Here is a 25980-nt window from a genome sequence, read left to right as displayed (position 1 = left end):
GTACACATACATTGGTATGTAACTATACGTTTCTATTTCAGCTGCAGTGGCATAATTTGGTTATGTTTGAGCGGAGAGGGGATACAATTTTTACATATTGAATATTATTAAATTAATTATTTTTTAGAATGTCACCCATAACCTCCCCCCCTGCGTAATTACACAACTAACTATAATTGTAATATTGCAAATATATAGGTCACTTTGAAAGTCACTATTTTAACTTTAGTTATTAATCTTGGTAAATAAATAACGAATAATAAATGGTAAAATTAACTGATTTCACGATAAGTATTATTAATATATTATATTACACAGAATGTCTCTGGCGTGAATTTATTAATTTAAAATCGGTGACTAGTACCTATACATAAATGTATTTAAATTTCTTTTATATCATTGCACCATTTTAAAGTTATTATAAAATATTTGTTGCACGCATCCTTTTATGTATTATAATAAAAATCACAAGTAATTTAACTTGAATAATTAATTGTTAAAGAGATATTACTGGAAAAATTTAAAATTATTAATTATTCTGATGTGTTTCTTTGTATTGTACTATATTATTATATATTTGATTGAAAACTGAAATAACTATCATTAGGAATTTGCAATATCATATAAGATGACTACGCTTAAAAATCAAATTAAGAAATATGTAACATTGAACGCTCTCCACTTTTTAGTGATCATAGTCACCTATAGACACAGTTTTTCCAAATTTAACCACAGCGTCGTGTGGAGTCCACGTCGTTATTATGATATTGCCATATTATTGTTTCTCGTATATAATATTCTGAAAATATATCAATAGACAATATGATTTGTATTTTGATGGGTCTTGTTAAGGATATTTCATTCACAGGCCAGTAATCAGTATACATCATACGTAAGACGTGTAGTTATGATATTATAGTATGCGTGCGCAGCACGACGACGGGGAGGACGATAATAATAATAATAATACAAATATGAAGAAGATGAAGTAGAGGAAGGTGGAGGCAACTGCACGAGGAACACGATTTGCCTACTGGACAACACTCGGGTGTCGGGTGCATTATGATTGCTGTTCGATGACAAACGACGTGTCGGCCGACGTTAGCCACACAGTAAATCACCGAGACTCGGCGGCGATTCACTCGGACTCTATAGTGAGTTACCCGTGAAATGTACTCCTTCCTATACGTTGTCCCGGTATTTTTTTTTTTTTTTTGTTCATTATTATGTACGTATTCCGTATATATAATAGTTATATATATATATTAAAATATATTATACACTTATGGTTAATTTTTTTTTTACTTCCAAAGCGGTCACCCGGTCTCGGATTTACTGCAGTGATATTCCTGTTGTTTTTCGCTATTTATTTCATTATTATTTCTCGTTATACATTATAATATATATAATGTTTTGAATAATTACTTAAACACACGGAAACGCGCGATACCACAATATTATGTTGCTAAAATATTATTAATTATTATATATAGGTTCGACCTGCTGGTCCAATAAGATTTTTTTGGTTATTTACGTGTTTTACGCGAAATTGACGTGGCCAGTAAACTACATAAACATAATATATATCGTGTGACGATATAAATATTTTACTAGTAAACATCTGACATTATGCAAATTTGAATACGAATAATAAAAAAATATGAATATTATAATATGCGCGTGAAAAATGAATATAATATTTTAAAATGTCGTGGCAATGAAAATATCCAATTTTGCTTGTCGAGGAATGCGTGTTTGTTTTTGGGACCATAACCACGTGGTGTATGATTGAATCGAAACCTACCTAAACTGTATGGTTAAAGTTTAAATGAGTGCCATAGCTATTATAATTTAAATTACCTGTGGTTAAAATCCAAAGTTCATGAACTTTACGGCTGTAAGTAGAAAACTTTCGTGTAACGTACATTTCGTATAATATTTTAATTTAATCCAGTATAAAACATAACATAGCATAAAATGTTTATAATATTATTTAAAAGTGACGATTTTTACCGATGACGCAGATAATTATTTTTACGTATAGGTCAACAGCTTTAATATAAATATACAGATTGTATAGTCCGTTTTATCACGGTACAAACGCATATATTATAATATAGTGGAGCCTCTGTGGTTATTGTCTACTGAAATGACCAATATTCTATAAAAAAAGATAATCTAAAAAAAGCAATCAATAAATTGCTCACGATATTGTAAACAAGTTGACTCATTCATATGATAGTTAAAGATATTAATTGAAAAAGCTCATGTTCACGTTATCCGTGACGTATTATATTTACTTACAAAAATATTTTTTTAACTGTCCACACAAGTACAAATATAAAAATAAAAATTGTTATTCGACTAGTGTCTATAGTGTCCACATAATTAAAATAACATTTGTTGACTAAACATAATTCGGTAGCTTACGATGTAAGCTTAGACGTACAATTAAAATTTGATTTCAATTATAATAAACAATAAAATGTATAGGGCACGTCTATATTCGTTGCATTAAACGTACAGAATTATTATATTGCAGTCCATTGGTGCGTGAGTCACAAAATGTCATACGGGATTTCTATATTGAAAATGGGCTTGTCTCTCCTGATAAAATCGTGCGTCTGACATATTTATAGTTGAATATTAAACAAACTAAATTACGAATGATTAAAAGACCCATTGCATTTCGCAATTCGAAGAATATATATTTTAATTTTGCTAATAATAATAATAATAATAATAATATGATTGCGTTCACGTGGGGGTAATACACGGTGATTTATTTATGTACGAGAGTTCAGAGTTCTGATGTTTTTATGATCGTTTAGTTTATTAGCTTGACATTGACATGACTACACGAGAATAAAAAAAAACCAACCGCTCTACGACTAATACCGAGTATTATTAAGACATAAAACTCGGTATCTTTGAATCTTCGCATAACCGACGGCGGCGGTACGTCCTAGTTAGTATACGTGGTGTGTGTTTATTATATATATATATATTACACTGTATACATATAATTATTGTATATAATATATAGTTAAATATGCGAATGAAAATTTTTAATGGCAGAGATATTAATATGTCTGGATTTTTCCGAGAAATTTTAACGAGAGGTGTTTGCTCAACGCGAAACCAGGTTTTAGTGAAGCATAAGCGTTTAAGAATATTTATAATCATGTCAAATAGCTGATCTATATTATACAATTATACATGGTTCATGAATAAAACAGATATAAATACTATACACGCTAATGAAATACCTAATGTTTATAATGACTCTGTCAATAAACTTGTTTTTAAGATAAATAATTAACATTTTTAATATCTACCTACGTTATTGAAATTAAACCCACGAGAAAAGAGACACTGATAAAAGTTTCAGGAAAAGCATCAACGAAAATAAAAAGTATTTATTAATAATTTCAAGAGCTTTCAGGTTTGCATTCATTTCCTGGTGAATAAACTCGTCTATCATGATATTTTAGTTATTTTATCCGGTGTTAAGAGAACAATTTGAAGGCGTTTTTCAGGTATATTACAATATTAATGGAAAATATTTTTATACACTAATTAGAATTAACATACATTAGTGTCACATTATGTAACTAAATAAATTAACTAACTACCTAACTTGATTTGTTTTCTTATATTTTTATATCCACTTTCATGTAGCATTTAATGTTTGAAATTTAAATAATCTATTATTTATTAACGTTGTTTATTTTGGTTGTTAATTTTAATTACGAAATAGGTTATTGGTTTTATATTTATTTATTATTGACATCTAACGGTTTACGAATCGACTTTTATTTTATGTAAAAATGATTAAACCGTACATCTTCGTGTTCTCTATTCAAAATAGTGATACAATAAGAACGAGAAATCCTGCAGATAGGAAAAATAAGTTTGAATAAACTGATGGGTAGTTTTAAAAATGTTCACCTAAAAAGTCATTCTAGATTTCATTAAATCTAGAATATGATTTTAGCTACACTCACCTAATTTACATTTTAAATGTATGTCGACAGTTATTGGCCGCAAACATTTTTATCGATTTTGTTTTTGGTATACTTACAAATATTTTGGTGGTACTGCATAATTAAGATATTTAGGTGAAAACTAATCTATGTTAGAATTCTGATTTTCAATAATTGAATAGTATAACTACTTTTTATTCTATTTATACGTGATTTCCATAAAAATGTATTTCTACCATCCCGAAAATAGTCCTAAAAGCGTAAAGAAATGATTAGAAAAAAACAATAATGAGTCTCTCTGAATAAGTATATAATATACGTACACGTATATCACTTGATATCATATTGTATTAAATAAAATAAATACTCGTATATTTATAAACCCTGCGCGCGTGTTGGACATTCTTTTATTTATAATTTATTGATCTCCGCTGCCGAATAACAAAACTCGTTTACCGCGAGAAGTGTAGTCTGTGTGCGTGTGAGCCGCGGTATTTGCTGTAATTCGGTAAAAAAAAATTAAAAAATATAATATATATTATAAAAAAATCGTTTTTGCCTCGTTATGTCGGCAGAAATTTGATAAATGTTTTATTCGCGGTCGATTTAAACGGAATTTAATCACTTCGGTTGGGCTTAAATAATGTATAAATATATATAAGGACACCCCGCAGTCCGTTGCTGCGCCGCCGCCGCGCCAATATGAATCTCGAAGTCGTCGGCGGCGGCGATTGTGTAAGTGATGTAACGCCGTGTATCAGTAGTTATGTATGTGTATAAATAAGAATTAGAAAAATAATAAATAAATTCACCCCCAATTCACGAGGAAGGGTACAATAAAATAATACAAAAATAAAAAAAAATAACTAACAAAATCGGTTTGTTTTTTAATGACACCCAGCATGATGGTTAATTTAATATCTATCAGATAGTCCGATGTTCACTGCCGGACACGTCACAATCATAAATCTTAACCGAGTATAATATAATAAAATCAACATTATTTTCACGTGTGTAACCCGAACCGCCGCAGCCGATATATGCTTATTATTCCTCCCGTTCGTGCACGTTGGTACTCATATATACCTGTATAATAAATATTTATTATTATATTGTGTGTATATTATATATGGCACATATATTTTTCTATTATTTTGAAAAGTGTTATATATTTTATATTCCACATAATATAATAATTGCCATGGCAAACAAAATAATTAATAACAATAATTATTATTAGGTAATTAAATACTAAAAGTTAAGACCTCTACATATTTTATATTTTTAAATTGTAGATATCAAATGTCAAGTTACAATGGGGCATGAACATTGAATCGGAAGAGGGGGGGAGACAAGTCTTAGAGCAGGCTGACGTGTGACAGCAGGTCTTGACGAAAAGAGCTGTGAACAGAGTCCTGTAGTATACATACTATTATATTGTTTTTATTATTACAATAATTTTTTTGTCAAAGGACCCACAATTCCTTTATTGTAAACTGCTATTTGCATTTACTATATTATAATATAGGTACCTACCTAATAATCAAAGTTGAGCAAGTTAGGCTAACTTAGTTATTCATTGTTTTTCAACAAGTTAGAGTTAAGTTACTTAACGTAAAAGCAATGAGGTTGGAATATAAATTAGTTGTTGAATTTTCCAAAATGTCTAACTTAGTTAGAAATTAATTTCTGAAAATAATAACTTAAATTAGAATAGAAGTTTGAAGTTAGTGTATTTTTAAGTTTGAAATATAAATTTAAAAACCCGTTTATTCATTTATAAAGTATCAAATTAAATTAATAATAAGATATTAACTAAATTTATAATAATAGAGACATAATAGATACTTGAAATTCTCACCAATTGTTTATATTATTTTTTTTTTGTTTTTTTTTGCTATTACTGTTGATTTATACACTGTCAACATTTTTGAAAATTTATTACGAAATTCCACATAACTTATGTGACATAAGTAATTCATACTGCAACCATAAAATCTAAATAAACATAAAGGCAATTGTTTTTCTTGTAATTGTTGAGCTGTATTAGTTTAGATATTAAAAGCTTATAAAAATGAAAAAAATAAATATTTTACGTAATAACAGACATTTTAAGTTCAAATTTGGACGAAATTACTTATTTAAACAATAAAATAAATAATGATATCAATTATTTTTCATACTTAAAAAAAAGAATTATTCGTGTATTCGTAATACCTATTATATTATTATGAAATTTTTGATTTATTTTAAGATAATATCTATTTATAAGTACTATGAAAGTATGGATCTATTTTTGCTGTATAACAATTATGTTTCACGACACGATACGACATACTGTTGATCGACACGATATCAGATGCAAATTCACACACAACAAGCAAGCCTTATTCAGTTATTACTGATACAAATGATCTAAAAATGAAAGTTCGCTGTACAATGTACATATTACATTTAAATAAACTAAGAATACTGAACTCCTTACAACTACAATATAGTCACATACTACTATAAAACTTAAAAATTACATAGTTTGTAAGTATTCATTGTTATAAATATTTAGTAAGTAGGCGATAAAACTAATAATGACTGTTATTGAATCCTAGTTATTTAACTACGTTTTAGATTATTGAATCCTATTTATTTAACTACGTTTTAGATCCACATTATATAATATAATATACTATATTATATATTATACCTATCCATGACTACTTATATATACAGAGTCCAGAGTCCAATTCGACACCTAATATACAGCAGAACGGTACCTGTTTGCCTACCTTTTTAGATTAGAAGTTAGAACCTAAAATATTTTTAAAAAAGTTCCAATACGATCAATGTTCCGACAAATAAAGTAATAAAACGTATAAGGTATAACATATATTAAAGTCACATTTAATAGAAATAATTCAAAATGTGATAAGCAATCTGACTATCGTTCTTCGTGAAGTTATCTTTGAAGTGTTATCAGACCTTTTATCTATAAATACGTATAAAAATTGTTATATTTGTTCAAAAAGTATGAAAAGTATATCCCTTATAGAAATTAAATTAATTTTTTATAGTTTTTCAGACAATTTATGAATATCAAAAATTAATTTGAATTAAAATTTAACACATCTATTGCAGTGACCTATACTTAATAATGAGGTACATTTAACACCTCATTATTATATAGTTCTTCGATTGGAATTTTTAAAGTAAATAGTTTTTTGTTCTTGACACATTATACATATTAAACGTGCTGTATATATTATTTATTAATACGCATCATTAGGAGTTTTATAAACGTACCAACAGTGTTCCAGACAATCGTATTTATTTTAGATGAAACAGCTCAACAGCAATAATTATTATTCCCTTTTTTTTGTTAGATTAAATCGTCCAATAGCATTAATTATTATTCAGTTTTTAGATATAGGCTTTATGTAGGAATAGTATTAAATATTATTAATTGGTTGGTGTCGGCGATGCGTTTTAAAATTAAGTAGGTAGTCCGGTAGTTTATATAATAATAATATATTTTATGTTATATATAGTTACTAACACCATAATAAAAAGATTATTTTAATTTATTTATTTTTGCATAAAAATTAATTAATTTTTGATCTCTTAGGTAAATTACTATTTTATAAATTAAAATTTATATTCATAAAAATATTTGTTAGAAATGTATAATTTACTATTATAATATGTATAACGTATAAGTATAATATATTTTTCGTAATTTGTATTAGCGTTCTTTTAATCTATGCTAATACGTTATTATTATTTTTCATTTTTTAAACCAACATATTTTTTCATATAAAATACAAGTAGTTAAATAATATTTTTTATATACATTTATAATATGTATATCGAAATACTCAGGACTGTATATTATTGAAATGATGATGATTTATGTTTCCAAAATCTCTAAATATTATATAATATTTTAAAATGGGAAAAATTGTATGTAATTATAATCTTAACTTAAATGTATAAATTTAATGAGTATTAGATTTAAAATTCCAAAAAAGCAATTAGTAGTTTTTAATTTATTAGATATAATTATCAAAATCACTAAAAACATTAAAATTATCGTTTTTGTGTCAACTTCACTAGTTTTGATTTACAATAAATTAGTTTTTTGGTGATAAGTATTTGTTTAGACTGTTTAGAGACATACAGACATACAGTGTACCTACGTAATATTATAATTTAATGTATGTCATCATAATAATATTTTTATCATACTATAATATAATATAATATTGGGTGAAGGGAATATAAAAACAAAATATCAATAATAGATAATAGGTATTATAGATACCTATAGGGTTAAGTCAAATCATTCAGCGCAGCAGTCAGTCATAACGAATTCGCATCGAGAGACATTATGCGTATAAAAAGTATATAATATATTATTGTAATAGTATGATGTTAAATCTTGTAAAATAAACGTAGTCTTATGCAATTTTATATTACTGATGGTTTATTTTTACAGTCGTTTTTTTATTCGATACAAATTGTTACACGAAAGATAACACGGTTTTCAATTATGCCATTAACCACAGAGTGTATTGGTACTTTGCGGGTTTGACGAGTGTTATTATAATGCGGTGCGTCTAATGTTATTCGGAAAATGTATGTAAATTCGCGTAGAATTAATGTCCGTTACTTGTTGGCTGTTACTGTTACAGCAGTTGTATATATCTACATAAAGGTATATTCGTGTAACGCTTCTCGAGGACAACAAAAACAAATAAATAAATAAATAAAAATAAAGCGAAATACGATTTACATCGAAGGTCTGTAATTTTTCTCGAGTTATTATATCTATACACCGCGCATGTTGCGTTGTAATGTGTGAAACACGGCTGTAAATGACTTTCGGCTGTACCTTTATAATATTATATTATGAGCGTTTTTAATCGTACAAACACTGAACCGGTGTGGTCCGCCGTCAGTACACATATTGTATTATTGTATATACATTTATATTATTATAATACACTGATAGATGGGCACACCGCGTGCACTCACGTTTGTATATTTTATACGCAAACAGCCAGCGCGAGTATATAGTTAATGATATATAAATGTATATAGTATAAACTAAATTAATAATACACTCTTGGTCAGTCGAGACGCGGGCGAGGAGGTGTATCGTTTATCCAGCGTCGCGGTTGCGGCTTGTGCAAGAACGAGTGGAAGAAGATAGTTTGGTCAAATTTTTTTTTTCCCGAACAGTTTTGTATTATACACATATTATTTTTATTATTATTATATAGATAGGTTACTTACGTGTTGGTGCTGTAACAAATGTACGTATAAAATGTAAATGTAACAGCGTTTTAATTAAACGTTAATGTGCGCGCCGGCCAAAGCTATGTATTGTATATATATATATATATATATATACATTATACATATAATATATATATATATATATATAGTATAAATACTTAACGTGTACAGCTTTGTATATTATCACTTTAAGGTGACGTGAGTAACGCCTTACTAAATCATAGTAACAGTTGTACACAGTTGCGCCGCTGTACTTACATATACGCGTACTACATAATATTATGTATATAACGTTATGAAAAAAAAAGAATTGACTTTACCTCTATTGGTTATTAATAATTAGTTTCGGCTCTGGGCTACGGTCAATTATTACTGTTACGGAGGTACTCTTGCACTACGCCATTGCACGTAATGGCTGTGTGTTCGTTTTATTAAAAACAATTACACCACAGACGGATTTTATCATTATGTGTTTGCCCCTCATTCGCGTAAGATTGACTACGACGATCTATGTATAGTATGCATTATGACGTATAGTATTTCATATAATATATAGGTCACTGTACCTGCTGTAGTATATTATATCCATGTAGACGTATGCAGTATTGTGTTGAAGAAAACCTAATAATATGCGAAAATTGTCGTTACGTGAATACATACTTTATGATGTACGGTATTACGGTATATTTCCTTTATAATACTTGTTGGCGCATCTAATGGTGAAACTCTTAGCCTACCAGACACATATCAACAAATTTTATGCAGCCTCAAATGATTAATTTGTATAAAACAACATATAGTTTTCTGTTATTTATATTACATATTACATATTAGCATAACATTTTTTTAGAAACGGGATAAAATATTGTTTAGTTGTGATTCTTATACCTATAGCTCTATATTGTAATAAATTAAATACCAATTAGTGCATCCGAAATGTAATACAACACGTGCAATGTTTATCGTGATGCACGTATAATTTATACAAAGACGTACATTATAAAAAATACTTATGTAAATCTATAATTGTATAAATAGTTAATTGCTTATAGTCAGCTCCGGATTTATACAATAAGAATAATTTATTATTATGATGAGCTTTAGACTATTTTTATCGTTGGATCGACAAATCATCATGATGATGTTATGCAATTATTAAATTGTATAATTTAAGGTGTTGGTACTATTGTACTAAAAAGTTGTATTAAATACGGAACAAAAACAGTTATAATGGCTTAGAAGAGATAAAAAAAAAATGCACTGCACAAGATAAAGAGTTGTTCCGAACCAACTGCAAAGAAAAAAAAACATTGCGTTGGCTAATTTATACACGTACCCAAGCATATACACGTATAACGCTCATTTGTTTTAGCCGAGACTCAATAAATTTCAACATAATTTAAATATTCTGTAACTTTCCATGGCGCCGATCGTTACATCCAATTATTATTTGAATATCGCGTTTTAATGTACGGAAACGGCAATGGTTCATTTTTGTAAACGAACCATAAAGGCGAATCGTGTCATCACGTTTATAATGAAATGCGTATACGTACAACAGTGTTGGGTAAGAAAAATCTAAAGAAGTTTGAAAATAATAAAGCTAAACATCACGTTAGTCATTAGTTATAAACGTATAGTATTAAATTCATACCCACATACTTTGGTAATTATAATATATGTAAAGGTACTCATACATATTACATATTATAGCCACTATATACGGGTGTTTTAAACAAATTTATAATAATATTTTATAATTTAATTATATAAATGTTTAACTTGTTAGATGAGACAGTTTTTTTATAATTTTTTAAGTAATACCTACCGTAATATTATTATCATATATTATGTATTGATGTTGCGCTTAAAAACCATCGTTATTTTCTTATGCCATAACAATAGTAAAATTTCTTAAACCAAATTTGGTATTTTAAGTATTGATATTAGATTGTGCACATAATAGTATACTAAAATTGCCCATTTTTCATAAAATTCATTGACTTTGTAAACTTTTAAAGTTTTTTTTTTTTAAATTCCAGTCCTGGCCATTTCTAGTGACTTGTTATAAATCTTATACCTAATACCTACTCTTGTTGGTAAATAAAAGCTCATTTAAAGTTTGATAAGGAACATACAAAGTATATATAGGTAGTGGTTTTTTGAAATTAAATTTAAAATTTGTTTAAATTTACAGTTTTGTTGTAATTATCAGAAATACCGGTTTTTGCTTTTCGTCTAACCGTTGTTAATAACATGGGCTAGCATTAAAGTCTCCACCGTAAGTATCACGAATTTTCTTATAAAGTTTCGTTTACGAATGGGTACTGTACTACTGTATATAATTATGTTATTTACTAATTTTTTTCAAAATCAATTCAAAACTAAATTTGAAAAAATGTGCATGAAGGCGTACTTCATTGAGAACATAAATCGTTATTAGTTATTACAAAAGAATTATTTTTCTTTTGCTAAAAAACCACCTAAAAACAAAGCAAAAAATATAAATATATACACTTACGCTAAAAGGTTATAATCTAACACTGTAGTTAATGAATATTAAATAAACCATAAAAAAATTAATTAATGATTCTTTAAATATGTCATAAAAGAAAAATTGTTCAAATAGATTTGTATACACTTCTACAATTTCACATGATAACATCCATTGAAAGTTTTCGTAAAAACTTAACAAATATATTCAACTATTTCAAACAGATTGAGGAGACAACAAGTGTTTCAAATCAAAAAAAAAAAAAAAAAAATGCGCTGTGAAAGAAAATCTTTTAATCTCGTAAAGTTTTTGACTTTATATTATAGTTGTATGGTTTTTTTTTTTAAAACAACTGCAAAGTTAACATTTAAAACTAGGAAATTTTTAAAAAAAATAACAAAAATTATAGGTATAATATTTAATAAACAGTAACTTCTTGATCTGGTTGTATTATAGCTGCTAGTCTTTTTCCTGAAGCGTCATGTAGGTACAAAGTAATCATAATAATATTATAACTACAAGTGAACATTAAATAGGAAAATCGAATGTTGGCTAACATTAATAATAATAATAATAAATAGTGATTGAGGTTTTTAATTTTGACTCATTTTTATAACCATTTATTTTTGGGTTGAACTTACTTCTACAACTTTAAATATTGTTGTTGAATATTGATATTATTAAATATTATATATTTTTTAAATTTTTAACTTTTTAGAGTACCATTTTTAATTATTAGTGATCAATTATTCTACAAAGAAGTTATTATATACTTGTGATTTTTTTCAGTTTTTTTATGCTTAGTTGAAATTTATTTGAAATATTAAAATGTATTTATTGTAATTAAACAGTGTTTCTACGATAACTGAAAAAACTTAATATCACAGTACAGAGTTGTTAAATTTTAACCATGATAAATTGTTTATAAATTTATCATGATAATAAATATTATTAATGATATTAGTAATTTGTGTGTACTTAAGTTTTGTCCATACTCTGTGAAGTACGACATTTTTTTTTAATAACACCACCCACTTTCACTACAAGTATCATTTTTAAAATTAATTTTATTTTTGTTTTTTGAAAACAACTTTCCTAGTTCAAAAGTAACATACTGCAAATAGTATTGCAAACGTTAAATATTGTTTGCATGCTTAAAGTGTGAAATCATTTGTATAGCATAATACGTATATTGACATTTCTATGCTAAATCATAATACATGTTCATATTGTTGTATACTCGTTTTACTCCATTTTTTTTCTATAAAATAAAAATTTTTAATGCTAAAATTTCTTTACCCTAGATGTAAGCATTAATTTAATAAATTTCTATAGAAAGTATGTACATTACCTTTAATAATAATAGTTTATAATACGCTATCAGTTGAACAGAACTGTATATGACATTTATCGTAAAATATAATAATATATCATGCGACAATATAAGGTAGGTGTATAGCCTACCTAAGTTGGTCCTAAGCCTATAAACACGGTATATGTGGTATATGTGATCTAGATAAAAGAAAAATGTAGAAATGAGCCAATTGATTTGTTGTGAATGTTTATACAAATTTAAAAAATAAAAGTTTAAACATAATATTATGAAATTGCCATTTGCCATTGTAATTTATACTGCAGGAAAATTGTATTACCCTAAAGTTATCGTTAGTTTAAGTCGTTATTGGCATTCAAAATCAATTCGATTGCAAATTTAATTTTTTAGTGATTTTTACGTGACATCGAATCGTAGACGTCGAGTTGAAACTGGCCACGGACAGAAGACTGTATACTGTAAATTTGATAGTATAATATTACAGAAAAATGTGTGTTGAAACGAAGGCACCCGAAACACGACGATATTATTATTATTATTATTATTAAGCGGACTATAGCAGCAGTAGCGGCAGGCGCCAATCGGCCGCGGCGCGGTGGACAAGTGGACTGCGAACGAGGTCGACTGGCGGCGGCGTGGGCCGAGCAACAGCGGCGGCGGCGCGCCGGCTGTGCGCTCCTCCGTCACTCCACGTCGGCGTGGCGGCACCACGACGCGATAATATTATAATAATAATATTATAACCCTACGCGCTCGGTACAGCACACGTCCGTATATCTTGTATACATATATTATATTATGCATCTAAATAGTAAGACGGGTCAAGGTCTCGGCTGTTATATATTATACTGAAATAATGAACATATAATAATATTATATAATATTATTATATCAGTGATGTATATTTGATGTGTGGCGATGGCCGATGAGTGAAAAGCCGTTTGGGAGTTGAACATGGGTGTTTTTTTTTTTGTATACCTATATCTATAAATTATAGTCAAATATTATAACATCAAGCGAAATAAAAAATTAATATTTGGACGCATATTGTTAAAAAAAATTCAATAAATTGATAAATTTTTGGAATATTGAGGGATTAAGTTTTCCGAATCATATTAAACATTTCATCACTCCTTTCCAAAAAAATTATTTTATATGTCATATTATAGAATATAAGCTACGATTTACGTGTATTTTGTAGTTTTTTGTTTGTATTTGTGAACTTCAGTTTTTTTTTTTTTTGATATAGGTATTTTTACTTGCTTTCATAAAAGTTGAAAATATAGAATTTATATAAATTATAGCACGGATATTGGATAATGCTATTTATAATCCCAGAGTCCGCGTGGAGAAAATTCAAGAACAGAAATTCTAATGACAACGAAAATAAACATAAAATATTGTATCAAAAAACAATAACAGATTACTATGATTGCTGCAACAATAAAAATAAATACACTTACTATTTCAAATGGTTTTATAAAATCATAATAGTAATAAAATGTATGGATCTCGGTATAAATCACTATATAAATCTTCATCATCGCAAGTACCTGCGTACCTACTTATATATTATATTATATATACTTATATAGATTTTTGTATTGATAATACACTTTAGAAAATTAGATAATCTATAACAAATTTTAAATACGTATTTCAATAACGAAGTTGTATTTCATAGTGCAGTGTTTCCCAATCTCTTTGTAACGGTGATCCAAAATATTATTGTTTTTATAGATACGCGACCCTCTAGACCCTCACTAGAAAAAAAAATTATAGATTTTTTTTTGTATTAATATTATTATTATAGTCTTCTTCTTATCGTGCCCGGTGATGGACTTAATAAATAATAAATACTAATTGCATTAAAATATAAATATACATTAAAATATGAAAGTGCTAAATATTTTGCTTCAGCCAGATTATTATAGTTGTTTAATTATTTTATAAACACTAGGAGTCGTGACTCATCAAAAATATTTCGCGATCCATAATAGTTGGGAAATACTGCGGCATAGTGATATTGAATCACATAAAACTGAATTGAAATACACATGCTTATCAAAATAGAGCCAAAAGTCCAAAATGTATACTTTTAAATATAAATATGTTACAACTTAGGTACAACATAATATGCCGAGGAACAAGGAAACATTCACTTCGGTGAATATTGTAAGTTTTGAAAGTATCTCATTGAATAACAGAGAAGTGTTAACAAATTAAAATGTCTCTAAATTTGAATTTCTCAAAAATAATCTTAAAATTATATTATGTTTAGCTAAAAACGAATTTTATTGTTTGATAACAATACTAAGTCATTGTAGTTTTTTTTTATATAAATCACAAAATATATTTTGTTGAAAATTTGTGTTGTATAAATATTCCATTGTTTCCCATATTTTTATTATTTTAAAAAGTAATGGACATTTTCTTTTTTTGAGACCTACAAAATTACCAACAAGATCCAATTTTCTAAAAAAATCTATCATAAAATTTTAAGATCAAAGAATTTTTTTTACTCCAAAACTTTATGTGATAGAAAAAAAATATATATATATTATATATCATATATTATTATTATTATTATTACCAATAGATTCATCGTTCTGTTAATTAATTTAATTTAATTTTAATTTGTTTCTTTGGTAGAATTACAACACGTATGTAATCTTGATGATTTTAAGAACAAATTTAAGAACCAATAAGTTTAATATTTTATAATATTTCATGTTTTCATATGGATTAGGTAAGGATATAATTTAGGTTGGTATAAATGTAAAATAACAAACTTTAATAATAAATTAAGCTACACAATAATTAACTCATGAAATCGTAGTATAAAAGGAAAAGTAGGTATGCAAAATATATGGAGTAGTAGCCGGGGTTGATGGTACCTTGAGTATGAAACGGACGTTTAATCAAAATATGTCAATATACTATGTATTTAATATAATAGCATCACGTATACGTGTAACGAGAGAATGAAAGTTTCTATACAGGTAAAAAATACATAAATTAGTTTCCATTGACGCAATTGAGTAAAAAACTAAGGTAAGAGCAAAATAATTTATTCACCAAAATTAAAACGCTAAGCCCCCCTCGAGGGAGAGGGTGCCTTGATATAAATATATTTTTAATTTTAGATTCTGAACGGAGTGATGAATGTATTGATTTTACAATGATGTGTGTTTTTTTTTTTATTTCTGTGTCTGTCGTCACATTTTGGAGTAGTAATAATGCTTCGATTTTTGACTTCAGCCCCTCTTTGAATAGGAAAATTCATCTAGATGGTAATTTATTTAGGGGGGAGGGGTCAATTTCCAGTAGTTTTCAAAAGCGTCGGGAAAAACCCTGAAAAAATAACGGAAAAACGGGAATTTTTACGCATAACCACTTTTTGACAAAATCGATTTTTTGATTTTACTGTAACTCAAAAACGAATCATTATAAATACTTGAAATTTTCACCAAATGTTTATATTATGGTTATCTATTTAAGATTAAATTTTCAAAATATTTTTTTAATCTACGTATAGACAATTGAAATATTTGACTTTTCTAAGTATTTTTTCTTAAAATGCCAATAAAAAAAATTCGATTATCCAAAAAATCTTTAAAATTTAATACAAGGTTTATTATAAGTTGTACCTATCGTAATAAAAAAAAAAATCAAAAATCGTTAGTAACAATTTTTGTTTATAAGCATTATAAAATATATCAAAATCACGAAAATTTGCAAAGAATTTTGAAGTTGAAAATTCATAAAATTTTTGTGATTTATACTTAAGGTTCAAAAACCCAAGACTAGGTTATCCATAAGTTTTCATAAAAGTAACTGTAAAAAAAATTCCATTGTCAATATAGAAAACATTTTATGAGTGTATGAAATTTAATTTTTTACGAAATCGCGTAAAATAACGATATATTACAATTTAAATATAGATAATAATATAATATATCCAACTAATTTTCATTGACTGACAAATCATCTCCGTTCAGAATCGTTTTCCGTATACAATGATACCCGTCATTGCATTCCAATTTAACACATCCATTATAGTGACCAGTGACCTACTCTCCATCTCTACTATACAGCAGAGCGATACCCACTTGCCCACTTTTTTTTTTATGTACACCAGTATACCAATTTTTTTTGTTTTTACACAAGTCTTAAAACTCATTTTATGGTTTAGGTACCAGGTACCAGGTACTAACATTAAATAATATTAGGTATTTATATTAAATGTCAACTAGTAAAGTTAAAATGATTCAATAAGAATGGGTAATTAAACATTTGTTTTAAAGAAAAAAATGGCATACATCGACTAATAAAATTAGGTACTTATTCAGGAAATAAATTTATTATAAATCTAAGTAATACTCACTGCTTTGGACGCTTGTAGTCTTTTTAGATGACACGAAAATATGAAATTCTACTGTGTCATACCGATTGTCCGTCAAGTCAATTCGTTGACATCCAATTTGCTTGTCGACATCCGACATCAAATTATTTTCAATATCTAATTCAGACAGCTTTTTCGAAAACGTTTGTATTAATTTCATACGTTTCCTTTATAAATTTTTACAAGAGTAAAAGCATAGTTTACTTTGGCTTCCGTAGAACCATAATGAACTTTGGATCTCTTTAAATGTCTGCGGTATAGTTTTTGTGAGATTTATTACCACTTTGTCCTTTAAATATATTATTTTTAAGTTATAATATGTATTCAAAACTAATTTAAAAAAATAAAAATTCGTAAATTAAATTGTATAAATTCAAACAAACTCACTTTAAACTTATTCCAAAAACAATAGGATTCCATGCGACGAATGTCCATGCATTTTTTAAATTATAGCATTATTTAAGTCTTCTCTATGTATTGTTCGATCCCTATAATTATAAATACATTTATAATAGTGGTTGCAGAACATCTTATTCTATTAATTCGATATTTACAATTATCTGAAACTAAAAGTTGGGCATTACGATTAAAATGTATTATAAACCATGATCGGCGCGAACGCAGGGGTCAAAGATGTTTAATTCCCCTCCGAAATATCACGAACAAAAAATAAATTACCTGACTTACAAATGAATAGTATGATATTTATGAACATTTTTTCAAAAACCTATATATTATATATTTTAAATTTAACATTATTAATAACTAACTGAAAAATGCCAATAATACCTATCATAGTGTAGTTTTATTGACGTTTTGATTGTAGATTACAATAGTCTAGATTCCTACTTAAAAATTATTTTTGTTTTTTGTGAAACTAAAATTTGTTGGGGAATTGGAACTTTTTCCATTTTTAATAGGTTCATACATACTATATATAATTATGAGGAATATTTGAGTAAAACTTTTAAAAAAACTATACATGATTATTCAAATTTACACTTTTAGATATTGAATGATGACAAATTCATAGACAAATTTCTTTGTATATATACTATAATAATCGTATTACAATAATATAATTTCTTCATGGAATATATTACTAAAATTTTGATAAGTGATTTTTATAATAACATTACTATGTAGTCAATGAGTTAAAAATTAAATTAAACTAATAGTTGATATTACGAACTGTATACTAATTATATTCTTATAAGAATAATTTTGTTATTTACATTTGACATTACTAAAATATTAAATATCAAAAGCTTAATTAATTTAATGGAATTTAGTAAATAACTTAAAGACACTTCGAAGTTTCTGTATTAGATATATGATTATGACAAATATTAAAATAAAAACTAATATTAAACAATAATCATATATTATAAACAATATGCAATAAGAAACTATCTAATATGTTAATTTACATGTCCACAAGTAATTAAAGTGTAATAATCATAGGCAGCAATTTTATTTTGGTAAAGTGATTATGCTCTAAGATAACTTTTATTGTCCTATTATTATATTATGGTGTAGGTGTCCTATTACCACTATAACTTTTGAACTATTAACCATGTGTTTATTTTATTACAATTATAATATATTTATATCTATTGTTTAATAAGAAAAATAAAATATAACTTTTTTTAGTTAAAAATAGTCATAAAAAATACTATTTATATTTAAATTATACAAAGCTGGTTTAACGCCTATCATTGTTCTTTGTTTTATTATTTCTACTATAATTTTTAGTACTTGTTAGTTGTTATATATCCTTATAAACCTTGAAAATGCAAATTAAAGACAATATAACATAGAAGATTCTCAGTATAATATAGTTTTTTTTTTTAATAATGTGTTCTTTATTGTTTCTCTTATAATTCATTTTGTACATTTTTATTTAGATTTAAAAAAAATGTCGAATGATCAAAATAAATTATATTACAAGTATTTATGGAAAAAATATAATTGTTTTCACGCATATTATGTTAGCTGATATTTTCTGGTTGACGACCATCAAAATTGTATTATTGTCCACTTATCAATAATGGAAGTTATTATATGACAATGAGACTTATACAAATTAAAAAATGAATACGAAACGTGATTATAATATTGGAAATAATAATATGAAAAACCGAAAATTGAACAGTTATATTTATGTACACATAATTCATTCTACTATAATACAATGGAACATTTTCTGTCGGCCATATCACAAATCACAGTTAAAACGTTTTAAGTACACTTTAATGCGATATGTCAAATTTGATTTTTGAGTACTGCAGCAGACAGTCATGTTTCGTTAAGTAAGGTTAGTAAGGTTAATAATTGAATGTATGCTATAAAATTATGTAAGATTTTCATGCATCATATCACTCATTTCACTTCTAATGCAGAACTTACAGTACGTAAATAATAGTATATATTATGCAGGCGATGAACTGTTCACCTTACTGCAACCCTGTCATATATAAAAAAAAAACACGAAATCGCTTAAACTGCGTGACAGAATTATTATAATAATAGTATAAATGTATAGTAAATAGAGAATTATTAAACACTATGTGTCTATGCCACTAAATATTAAATGTATGTATCGTAGCCACTTTGTAAAATACAATAATGGTTACTACGACCAATTTTATACCGTGTAACTTTTTTCACAAAGTTGTAATTCACTTTATGGAATGAAACATTTTACTACACAAGATTAATATTATTATTTATTTATGTTATATTAATACTGTACATGTTTTTTAACTTACCTATATGAATTTAAGTTATATTTATAATGTATATATTATAAATAGATACGTTAAATAATACACAGTAATATGTACAAGTAACTGAGTTGCATATTTTTTTTTAAGTTTATATAAGTATAGTAAGTATTTACTAAACAATAATAATGATAATTTGTTTTAATTTGTATTCGTAGATATTTAAGATATTTTAAGGAAAATTAGTTATGATAATCTGTTGTATTTATATCACTGATTACTACTTCTAAAACAAATAAATCATTTTAATTGAAATTAATTTTTATAATAAATACTTACGAGTTTCTATAATCTCCTGATACAATTTTAATATTTTTTTGAACACTGTATTACATCAATCTCAATATAAAATCAACATATTTCAAGTAGCCTAAATGTAGAAATATTATCGAATTATTTAACAATCGATAAGTATTTGTGTGAAACAATCAAAGTTGTAATGTTTTATCAGGAAGTTAGGGGTTACTATGTTGTAAATATAAAAGTGCTTCTAAAATCAAAGTAATAAGTATGTGCTTATTATAGGTATCTATAGCATCACATTTTACAACTATTGTCATAACTCATTAACATGCTCAAATAATAATTTAAACAAGTAAGTGTATAGGTATACTTAAAATAAACTTCTTAATCTTCTTTTTTTTTTTATATAAGATGATGTATTTAAATGTTTGTATTTAGATTTAATATTAAATAATATAATTTAAGTAATTAACTGTTCTTTAAATCAATACAATTTAATTGAATATATGTAAAATAGTATTATAGTAATATATATATATATATTATATAAATAAATAAACAATAATCGTGTGTATATTATACATTAAATAACTAATAATAATAATAATACATTGTGTACAGTAAATAATTTATTTTATGAAAGTCAATAAGACGACTTTGTAAAAAAAAAATAAACTATAAAATTTAATCGATCATTTAGTGAAATATTTTCGTATTTTAAAAGTGTAGAAAAGCCGTTTCCACTTCATGAAATGAACAACTTTTCGAAAAAAGATCGATTTCATAGAGTAGCTACAACAGTATATATACATAATAGGATCAATATCTTGTAGTGACCATTAATCTTACTCAGCAGAAACATGTTGCAATCAATTAAAGCAGATTAAATGTTATCATATTAATGTTACAGTTTGGAATTTCATTTAAAAATTAGCTCTGCTCTATATTTAAGAAAATGCAAGCTCGAATAACGCGTAGGTATACCTACACGAGGATGGTATCTACTGCTACATTTCAATATAGTTTTAATATGAATTTAGTTAAAATGGAAGATATAATTTTGATTGTTGGTGACGGTTAAACTAAAATAAATTAGCATAAACATAATATAATGGTGATCATTTAATTCGATTCGATTAATACCAACCTAATCACAAATTCACTATTTTAATTTTAATCATCGCCGAAATATTAGTTTTCAAACCATAAAAGCTTAGTGATTTTGGTTGAAGATAAACACCTAAGAAACAATTTAAAATTTAATCTACAATGAGTATCTTAATACAGTAGATCAAGTAGATTCTAAGAAGTGTCAGATTGAATGCTACCCACGTGTTAACGTCAAAATACCAAACATATCTCGGATAATTTCTCATTCACTTTAGTTTATAAAGCATTCGAGTTCCCATTTAAAAATATTTTGTGTCCAATTTATTTACATTCTGTCAAACTAAGTAAAATATATCAACATATTATTGTAGTATAAAAACAGTTAGCTGGTTTTGCAATCAATTCGAATGCCGTGGTTTTGAAAACGAAAATATAATAACATAATAATAATATATTATTCATCATTGTAGCCAATCACGGACGTCCATTATTTATTTTCAAATATTTTAATATTACGAATAGTTTGTTTCTTATAACAATTTTTCGGAAATAAAAAATTAATAATAAAATGATTACTTAATTTGTTCCAAAATACATTTTCTACACAGATTTAAAGACAGATAACGCACGCCATCGTTGAAACTATACGTCATGCGCATAACGGTATAATTAAACTAAATGGCTCTACAACTTATTTTGAACATTTTGATTTCACAACCATAAATTTGTTGACAATAACCGTTTTTAAGTCTTATAGTTTAGAAACTAAATGTATATACATGATACGGAAAATAACAAATTACCATATGCCATACCATTTTTCTTTTATAAATTAATAATCATTACGATTTTATTGTTTCAAACCGTGTTATTTGTTTATGTTTTACCAACTTAAATACATTTTTAGATTGACCACATCAATAAAATAAAAAATGTATAATACTGAAAATATTGTCTTTTGTCTCGTATATAAAATTTAAAACTAACTATAAGTAAAACCTGAGTGAATTTTATCTTTTCACATTACTGTTATTCTGTATAATATTGAAATTTAGTCATCAGCTAACGAACCAACAGCAGCACATAAAAGTTATTTTGAGCAAGTATTATAAAGTTTTAATTTTTCTCAAAATGTCATTAAAATTATATACACCTGACCCATTAAAAAAACAAGTGTGTATGCCACTCTAATGAGTGCAATCAGCATCCACAGTATTAAAAATAGAATTAGAAATAAAACATCAATGTAAGAAAGTTATCACGGTTGGTAAAATCAATTGATATTCATAATTCTTATTTATTAATTATTATAACTTATAAATTATTAAATAAAATAGAAATTGATACCTTATGTTGCTTGATTATTTTTTTATATTAATAAAAAAAGTTAATTTATGACACGTTCTGTATATACAATACAGTATTTGCTATTCTGCATTTTAATTGAATAGTTTTTATCCATGTTTCCAAACGATTCAACGATTTAATAATATTTGATCTCAAAATCTGATCGGTGATAGCGGAGGAAAAAATTAATAAAATAAAAAAAATAACGAAACCGTCACGAGTTCGGTAACTAATATATAGATGTATCTTAGAGTTTTTTGTATACCCATTTTTGGTTGTTATTTCTTTCCGTCGTTTATTATGGACCACCCTCTCGAATACGAACAGCTATTTAAACCTCATACATCAGCCAGAGGGATGACGAAAAACAATTCGGGTGTTATTATTTATCCGTTGCCCGGTGATCTCAATTTTGAACCAAAATCAACCGGTAATTTGCCAGATGCTCCGTGATTTATCGTCAGTGTTTTTTTCCTCCATCTCTGATTCCTTTTGGACAGCTCTATTAAGACGTCTTTGGTAGATTTGCTTCCCGACGTCCCACCTTTGAGGTGATCACCATCCGTACAGGTACGGATATCTCCCGCGGTAACAATAATAATAATTATTCTGAAGCCATTATGCGAACAAGTCAATTCCGAGGGTTAAACGCGCTAAACGTCGGCCTTCCGTCGAAATTTCCAATATACCTATAGGTAAACTACATGCGTGTGTGTGGGCCCGGAGCATTCCATTTTTAAATCGTTAAATCGAGTAACGTAAAAAAAGAATGAAAAACAATTTAAACATAATTAATTGTTTTATAATTAATTGTTAAACGCCATCGAAGCCAAGCTATTAGTCGGGTCAAATTTGCCGATTAGCGAAGCCCACCAACAAACAATATTGTATATAATACTGCCTCAGGCTTTCACCACTAGATTCACGTGCATTTTCCCTATTGTGTTGTACAACCCGTACACAAAATTTGAACATCTGACAGGCTTCAACTGAAAAATAATTCATTTGGAAATACCTTACTTCGGATGAGAAACGTGTGATTTGTTTGACATAATTCGACGGGGGTGGTTTTAGAAACGGGACCAAAATAAAGAAAAAAAAATTTAAAAAAAAACCGCATCATTTATCGTATTATTTAATACGTAGGTATTTAGAATAAATCATGTTGTCTTAAACCATTTAACGAAAAATAAAACATAATATCCTCGAAGAGGGGCTGTTATAAAATAATTGCTTTTTTATATTATTATTATTTTTTGTATTTTTTATTGTTGTTGTTGTTTTTATATATACATACATTTATAAATATTAAAAGACGGACGAATAAAATGTGCAAACGATTTTATACAATATTCAAACACTCAAATTACTTAAAAGGATAATAATAGTTTATTATGATCTTTACAAAATTTTGCGTAGTTTCAAAATAATTACGAGTTTTTAAACAAAATATGATATAAGACAAGATTAATGGCCCACTTAAATGCATAGTCAAAACATAATAAAATTATAAAAGTACATTTATACATAATACGCTATTACGAATATTTCCATATTTTTGAATAAATACGATATTATTTCAAAATATACATTTTTTTTATACAATCTTTAATAGTGTAATAATGCTTTAATACATTTTATAACATTATTCGTAAATACATCTTTTTTTTGTGCAAAAATAAAGTGTGGATATGTCATAAATCTTACCATATTTTAAAAACTACTAAAAAATAGAAAAAATGTATTTCAATATATATATATATATATATTATAATGATTAATGATATTATTTAATTTCGGGCAATTATAAATTCCACAGATTTATAGGTAGTCAATTTTTGGGTTGAATTTTAAACATTTAAAATCCACTGGTACGATTTTTTTACCCGAAAAAAAAATGTAGATTCCACCGATACGTATTTTTGGCCTGTAAACATGTTAGCTTCGATAAAATCCACAGATTAAAAATATTTTTAGTATAGCTACACATCAACTGTCAGCTTATGTGTGTTTTATTTTAATTTTTTTCAACTACCAAATAGTGATCTTTATTAATTATTATATAATTTTTTAAATTTGTGTAAGAAATGATATAACTATATTATAAGTATCTGAGTATAATATTCATAAATTATGTACCTATTACCTATTGTAACTTATTATTATTTTATTATTGCTTACTAGTTTTATTGTTATTGCGTGTTTAATAACTTTATATTATACCTATATACTGTAATACTAATTAGTTTATCTCAAAGAAAAGGATAAATCCCGAATATTTAAATAAAAATAAAATTATGTACTTGCCGGTGGAATTTACATTTTTTATAGGTAAAAAAATGTACCAGTGGAATTTACATTTTTTTACAGGCTGTAAAAAATTAACAGTGGAGTTGACATGAAAAAAGGTCACAATCGGTGGAATTTACATGCGTCCTTAATTTCTAATCGATAAATAGAAAATTTAAAATATTATAAAATCGTAAGAAGTTCACCGTTTGAGAAAATTGACCTCACATATGTCCTGTTTGGACAAATAATTATATGTCTTGTGGTGTTTATATCACCAAAAATTCTATTTGAGACAATGAATATGTATAGATTAATAGGTAAATTAATTTATATACCTACTATATAGAAATGTATATCTTCAATTGAAAAAATGTGAAGCATTCTTCTTGAAGCACTATTCCTAAGTTAAGTAATATATTATTATTTATTACTAACAATTTGCATGTGTTTTTTAGATTTCAATAATATAATTTGATTGGTGTCTGTTACATGTGTTTTTGAGATAACCCAAAATTCGCCGAATCGTTTTTATCGAAGTTGACCCTCATAATGTCCTATTTTTCATTTAATGGTCATTTAATCATAATATTAGGTTGTTCATATGATTTCAGTAATATTCTATACCTCCCACGTTTTATTGCATTATATTATGCACGTTAGTTTTTATCAGTTATCATTAATCTACTTATCTC

The 25980-nt window shown here is 26.6% G+C and overlaps 1 long non-coding RNA gene across 1 annotated transcript in view; it reads right to left on the bottom strand.

Moving 5' to 3' along the window:
- Positions 1 to 17504: 17504 nt before the first annotated feature.
- Positions 17505 to 25980, bottom strand: part of LOC132926728 (uncharacterized) — a 65020-nt gene continuing 56544 nt past the window's right edge. Inside the window, exons 3-5 of the long non-coding RNA XR_009661513.1 lie at positions 17898 to 17998; positions 17715 to 17799; positions 17505 to 17640 (exon numbers count right to left, since the gene is read on the bottom strand). This is a non-coding gene — a long non-coding RNA (uncharacterized LOC132926728). The remainder of the gene's footprint in view (positions 17641 to 17714; positions 17800 to 17897; positions 17999 to 25980) is intronic.

Source organism: Rhopalosiphum padi, chromosome 3 (genome assembly GCF_020882245.1).
Source record: "Rhopalosiphum padi isolate XX-2018 chromosome 3, ASM2088224v1, whole genome shotgun sequence".
Classification (NCBI taxonomy): domain Eukaryota; kingdom Metazoa; phylum Arthropoda; class Insecta; order Hemiptera; family Aphididae; genus Rhopalosiphum; species Rhopalosiphum padi.
Note: the sequence above shows the minus strand (reverse complement) of the source record. Positions and strands in the feature narration are given on the sequence as shown.